We start from the raw sequence: 6,761 nt of genomic DNA, 5'->3' as shown, positions 1-6,761 counted from the left end.
CTGTTCATCCCAGAGGCAGCATCGATCGCCTTCAGTTAGCATCAGTAGCGAAGGAATCGCTCGATTGGGTTCAGTTAACAGCCATCGATCGATCCCTCGGGTTCAGTAACGCGTAGCCTGCAGTGCAATCGCTCGGATTCATTTAGAGCCCAACGTCTCGCTCGGGTTCAGTTAGAGCCAACGCCTCACACACACGCGCATACGTGTATAAGAGAAACGCGCATCGCTCGGCCCCCGACCTCCCACCGTAACCGGGAACTCCCCGAAATTTTCCTCGCCCTCGCTTCTACCACAAATTTTTCCATCATGGACGGCCCAAAGAATGTCATGCAGCTGCGTCTCCGGCCTGCCCAGGACGAAAAGCCCATTTTCTGTCATGAATTTTTGTCATAGAAGTAGGAGCCCACCACATCTATGATGATACCGGGTTTTGTCACAATTATCATCATAGAAGTGTCATATGTATGACAGAAAAAATTTCGTTCGGCCCAAAATGTCACGGATGTGTCTTTTTTTTTGTAGTGTATTGAGATACTGACGATCGAATCTCGGGCAAGTAACATACCGGTGACAAAGGGAACAACGTATGTTGTTATGCGGTTTGACCGATAAAGATCTTCGTAGAATATGTAGGAACCAATATGAGCATCCAGGTTCCGCTATTGGTTATTGACCGGAGACGTGTCTCGGTCATGTCTACATAGTTCTCGAACCCATAGGGTCCGCACGCTTAACGTTCGATGACGATTGGTATTATGAGTTTATGTGTTTTGATGTATCGAAGGTAGTTCGGAGTCCCAGATGTGATCACGGACATGACGAGGAGTCTCGAAATGGTCGAGACATGAAGAAAGATATATTGGAAGCCTATGTTTGGACATCGAAATGGTTCCGGGTCGGTTCAGGCATATACCAGAGTACCAGGAGGTTACCGGAACCCCCCGGGAAGTATATGGGCCTTATTGGGCCATAGTGGGAGAGAGGATGTTGTGGTGGGCGCACGGCAGATGCCATGGGATGGCTAAAGAGAGGAGGAGGCTCGAGGGCACTGGTGGGTTCCAGAGGCGGGGTTGGTATGAGCGAGCGCCGGACGCCAGACATACCCAGGTTCGGCGCTCTCCGAAGAGATAACACCCCTAGTCCTACCGAGTGTAGTTTGATGTTCGATAGTACAAGGTTGCTCCTAGAGCTGTGTGGAGGAGGAAGGAAGGCTGGCCAAGGCTTAGGCTCCTCCTTCTCCCTGGGTGGATGTTGTTGTCTACGTTATCTATCTCTCGCTCTCTACTTCACTTGCTTACTTGCCCGTATGTGTGGGCTCCTGTGGGGTTTTATAGGCCAACCCCCGAGGGGTACAATGGTAATGTTACAAGCTGGTGGGTCCGGGTTGTCGGCGTCCGGGGACCCGGGCTGGGACCCGCTCGGGGCCTGTGCTACGCCGGGTTCCCCTAGGTGCGGGCCCCGTGTGCCTAGGGGGATTGTGCGCCGTCTTGTCGATCATCAGGGCGTGGCCGAGTCGAGTCATGTACAGTGGCGCTCCGTCAGGTCGCCGCTTGCTATCGTCAGCAGTGATGGCGGGGGCACTGTAGCCACGCCGGCCCTGGTCAGCGGGTAGGTGAGGGGCACTGTTGCCACGCTCCGGCCGACCAGATGCATGGCGGGGCACTGTTGCCTTGGTCATCAGTGGCTGAAGACTCGTCCCATCGCACGACCTGGATGGGACGGGAGCTGACCCGTGGCTGGATTGTGGAGCACGTCACGGGTGAAGCTGGCTTGTTGACGAAGCCTTGGTTGCGCCGGGTTCGGCTGTCTCGTACTAGTTGTTGAGGCCGAGTCGACGTGTCTTGCCGGGTCGGAGAGTTTGGCTGGGTTGCGGGGTTTGGCTGGGTCGAGCGACCCGGCCAAGCACGTGCTGGCTTGAGGGGCGACGCCGGCCCCGTTGTTTTTGAAAAGGATCCGGGTTCCGTTGCCTGCCCGGGGTTCATCCCCCCGACAGTAGTCCCCGAAGCTGTGAAGGTCCGCCGTCTTCGGATGAGTGGGCCTTCACAGTTTCCCCCTTAAGCAAGGCGGATTCTGCGAGTGTCGGGTCCGGCAACACCCACTATGTGTCGGTTTTCTTTTCGGAAACCGGATCGCGGCGCCCCGGCAGGGGCGGGAATCGAGGAGTCCGTCGAATCTTGGGGCAATCCCTCGGGCTTCGTGCGAGCGCCACGTGGCCCCCGGAAGTCGGAGGGGCCTGACAGGCCACGCGCGTGACGGGACTGGGCGACGGGCTGGGGCCCGCCACCGCGCACCCTTGGCCCATGTGCGCAGATTTATTGTGGCGTCTGGGGGCCGGTTGCTCTTCCCCGGGAAGTTATTGCGTGCGTACGTGCGCACTTATTGCGGGGTAGTGTAAAGGGCGAGTGCAGACGATCCCACTCCCCCACGTTCAAACCGAGGGTTATAAATTGGGAGCAAGGGGGCGGCGGACGTTATTCTCGCTCGCGCCCTCCTGCCCCTTTGCTCTTGCTCTGCTTCTTGCGACCAACGTACTGGCCTGTTGCTTCGAGCAGAACCTCGCCGTCGTCCACCTCTCTCGCTTTCATCGATGGCGCTGTCGTTGGGCTCTTGGATGGGCTCGAACGTTACCAACGAGGACATCGCCCATCTTTGCGCGTCGCGACGCTTGCCGCGAGAGACGGATGTCGTTGTCCGTGCGGCCCGGAGAGCAGAGGCTACAGCTCGAGGAGTCAGAGCACGTGGTCTTCCTCACGCATTTCGAGCGTGTATTTGGGTTGCCGGCGAGCACCTTCTTCCGCATGTTCCTGGAGTTCTTCGGGCTCCAGCCTCACCATCTCGGTGCCAGCACCGTCGTCCAGCTTTCGGGCTTCGTCACCCTCTGCGAGGGGTATCTGGGGGTCAAGCCTACGATCAACCTCCGGGCTCGCGTCTTCTCCCTGAAGCAGTAGAGCCCGACGGCCGGAGAGTTCGCCGACTGCGGCGCCGCCGTCATCTCGAAGCGGTCGGGGGCGGACTGCCCCAAGATCCCGCTAGAGGACTCTGCCAAGAAATGGCAGAACTCCTTCCTATACGTCCGCAACTTGGGCACGGGCCGCATCAATCTTCCGGCCTTCACCATTGCGCCACCACGGGCGAAGATGAACTGGGGCTACTCCCCCAGGCGCCCGTCGTAGGAGATTCTCAATCTCTGTGAGCGGGTGACAGTGATGAGGACGCGGGAGGGGCTCACCGGCAACGACCTCATCGCCCCCTTCATCATGCGCCGGGTTCTCCCGCTGCAGAGGCGCTCCTGCCTCATCGGCGAGATGGCCGGTCTTCAAGATCCCAACCGCATGGGATCAACGCGCCTGACGGCGGAGCAGATCGCGCGCCGAGTGAACGACATCTCCAAGGCCAACCTTGGGGAGGACTGGCGGTTCGGCAAGGTGTCGTACAACAAGTTGAATCCGGCGCCACAGGTGAGTGTCTGGTCGCCTTACTTTGCTATTGCGCATCTCCTCGTCCGTCCTGACGTGACATGGAAGGTGCTTCTGAATGCGATCCGGCATCCTTACACATGGGCTCCACTGCATGTAGTGCCGGTGGCGCCGGAGGAGCCCGCGGCCCACGGCGAGAAGAAGGAAGCCGAGGTCGGTGCCGGCGCTGGGCGTCGTGCGGGTAAGTCTTGTCTTTATCTTTGCGCTTCTCGAGTTGTTGATCACGGCACGGCACAGGCAATGTTGACGCCGGTTGTTGGTGTAGTGGCGTTGGGCGGTGGAGGCGGTGATGCAGGCGGAGCTGGGTCATCGGTGGGGCGGCGCCGAGCCGCCCACACGGAAAGGACAGCTTTGCGCCGCGGCCCCGGGCCCCAAAGCGCGCGGCGGACCCGGCCGGGAGCGGGAGGCCGGCCAAGAGGAAGCGCGGCGCCGGGCATGGGAGGCCGACCTCCGTCCCGGTCCTCACAGGGTAAGCTTCGTCTCCAGTATGCGTCCAGACTGCCGAACCGGCTTTGTTTTTTGTTGATCCTGTCTTCTTCTTCAGGTCGCCGATCGCACTGGCAAGGGCGGCGTCGGCCGTTGCGGCCGCCGAGGGGACCGCGTTCCGCAAGAGCCGGTCCGACCCTGTCGAACAGGTCGAGGAGGAGGGCTGGGTCAACCCGGACCTCGGCCTGGACCCGACCGATGCCGAGGGCCTGGCCTAGTGGGACAAGAACAGAGCCGAGGCGGAGCTGGAGGCGACATTGGTTCGGGCTTGGACCGACACGGTGGCGGCATGGGCACGAGCCGGCGCGGAGCCGGCCTGGCGCGAGATGCCGGAGGGCTCGGTGGTGGCGGCGACGGTCTTCGAGCCGTCATCGATGAGGGAGCGCGACCGTGAAGGCCGGGCTGAGGTGGTGATCCTCGACCAAGAGGTCGTGGAGGTGGAGGACGGTACCCCGCCGCGGGTCGATGTTGTCAGGCGGGCAGAGGCCGATGGGGGCGGCGGTGGCGCCGTCTTGGAGGAGGCGCTACGAGCGGCGGTGTGCGAAACACTGCCGGTGTTGGAGGAGGCGCCGCGGGTGGCGGTGCCGGAGGCCACCCCGGCAGCTGGGCCGGTGGTGGTGCAGCAGGCCATCCCGGCGTCCTGACCAATGGCGGTGACGCAGGGCGTCCCGGCATCCAGGTCATCGATGGCGCCGGAGAGGGCGTCGGAGGAGGTGCCGGCCGCATCGGGAGCGGCCAACGGGGAGCATGCCTTGGTGCCCTGGCAAAGAGGGTGTCGGGCCGCCGCGCCGCAGCCGGCACGGAGCGGGGGTGCCGTGGTCTTCGGACCTCAGACCCAGGAGGAGGCGGCGATGAACGCCGTCAGCCGCCGTCTGCGCGGCCGGACGGACCGGCTCGAGGCCTTCGCCCAGGCCGAGGTGGAGCAAACGCGGGACCTAGAGCGTGCCATGTTGGTAAGTTTATATTTGCAACTTCTTCTTTGTGGGGGCGCGCCAGCGCACCCACTGCATGTAGCCCCCGAGGTTTGGGCCAACTATGTAGTAGTTGGGTCGAATCTTTAGAATGCTATCTTTGTTCTGATTACTGCTTTCTTCAGCAACTCAACGCCCACCAGGTCGGCGCCTTCAACCGTCTCCTGGGCAAGTACCGGGAACTCAAGGAGCAGCTCGCCGCCAAGGAGGAGGAGCTCCGTGTTGCCATAGGTATCTTCATGCTCTTTTCTAGTGGGGGCGCGCTAGCACACCCACTGGGTGTAGCCCCCGAGATTCAGGCCAACTATGTAATAGTTGGGCCAAATCTTAAGTCTTGCTTTCTTCTTCCCTAAATCTTCTTTTTTGTAGCCGAGGTGCTGTCCCGGCAGACCTGGCTGCTCTGGGCTGGTCATCACTATGACCGGCTTGTAGCCGACACCAGCCATCCTGGTGCCGAGGTGGCTCAGGCGAGGACAAAGGCGGCCGCGGCCCGGCGGTCGCTTGACGAGGCCAACCAGCTGCAGGAGTAGCTGGCGGGTCATAAGAGTCGCCTCAAGGCCGAGGTGGAGCTCCTTAAGGCAGAGGCCGCCAAGGTGGTGGAGGCGCAGCAGGCCCTGGTCGAGGCGGACCAGCAGTGCGGCAGGCTGGTCGACGATAAGGGCCGGCTCCAGGCCAAGGTGGAGCGCCTGCGGGGGCAGGTTGCCATGGCTGAGGGGGCCATCGGGATGAGGCCCGCCGTTGTGAGGCGCCCGAGAAGGCGGTCGGTGACAAGGACGCTGAGTTGAAGGCACTCCTTGCCAAGATGGTCGATCTGGAGAAGGCGCTCCAGGAGCGCGACCGCACCATTGACCGGGAGCGGCATGGTACGTTGCTCGAAGCGCAGCACCTAGAAGAGTCCTTCTCCAGTAAGTGTTTTTCTTGTGTTTGCCGGGTCGGGATCCGACCTTTCGTCCTTGTTGTCTTTTTCGTGATATGGTTCGCTTTTCTGGCAGGAGCCTTCCCGGAGACGCATCGACTGGCGGAGGAAGTCGTCCGCTTTTAGCGCAACCCGACCGGAGTTGTTGGATCCGGGACGGACCCGCGGGTGGTGTGGACCTTCCCAGAAATCATCACCGCCGCCGAGGCCCACCTGCGGGTCTTGGGGGAGCAGATGGGACGGGTGTCCCAGGCCGGCACCGCGATGACGACGGCCCTTTGGTTGGGCTCCGTTGAGCCGAATAGCTTCACGCGCCTGGCGCGTTGGCTGGAGATGGGTTCGGACCCGCTTCACGAGTGGCGCATCTCCACCGCTCGTGCCGGTGCTGATATGGTGCTCCGATTCATGTTGTCTTAGCATCCGGACCTGCAGCTAGACGCACTGATGGGCCAGCGGGCCGGCTTGGAGCAGTTGTTGCAGGAGCAAGCCGGCCGGATCGCCTCCCGGGCCAGCTACATCACCGAGTTCGCCTTCCACGACGAGTTCCACCCTGAGCGGGCGGAGGACGGCGGGGCCCTAGCCGGTGACGACTACGGCCTGCTTCTTCATGATCCGGAGGGGAGCTCCGAGGAGACGGGCGTCTACCGCGACAGGGGTGCCGAGGAGGACACCGGTGCCTCGCTGGACCCGGAGGCCGCCAGGGGAGCGTCGCCGACGTTGCGACGCGGCCCTGGAGATGCCTGAGATATCTTAGTAGAATTTTTTAGGTAGCGGGTCCACCCACCCACAGGGGGTTCAGGGTGTAATGAACTCGGGCCATGGGCCTTTAAATATTAATGTGTATATGTCGTGAATGTTTCTACTCTTGCTTTTCATTTTCTAGACCGATTTCTTGCGCTTTTCCTTTCTCAA

Source organism: Triticum dicoccoides, chromosome 1B (genome assembly GCF_002162155.2).
Source record: "Triticum dicoccoides isolate Atlit2015 ecotype Zavitan chromosome 1B, WEW_v2.0, whole genome shotgun sequence".
NCBI classification, from domain to species: domain Eukaryota; kingdom Viridiplantae; phylum Streptophyta; class Magnoliopsida; order Poales; family Poaceae; genus Triticum; species Triticum dicoccoides.
This window is presented reverse-complemented; position numbering follows the sequence as displayed.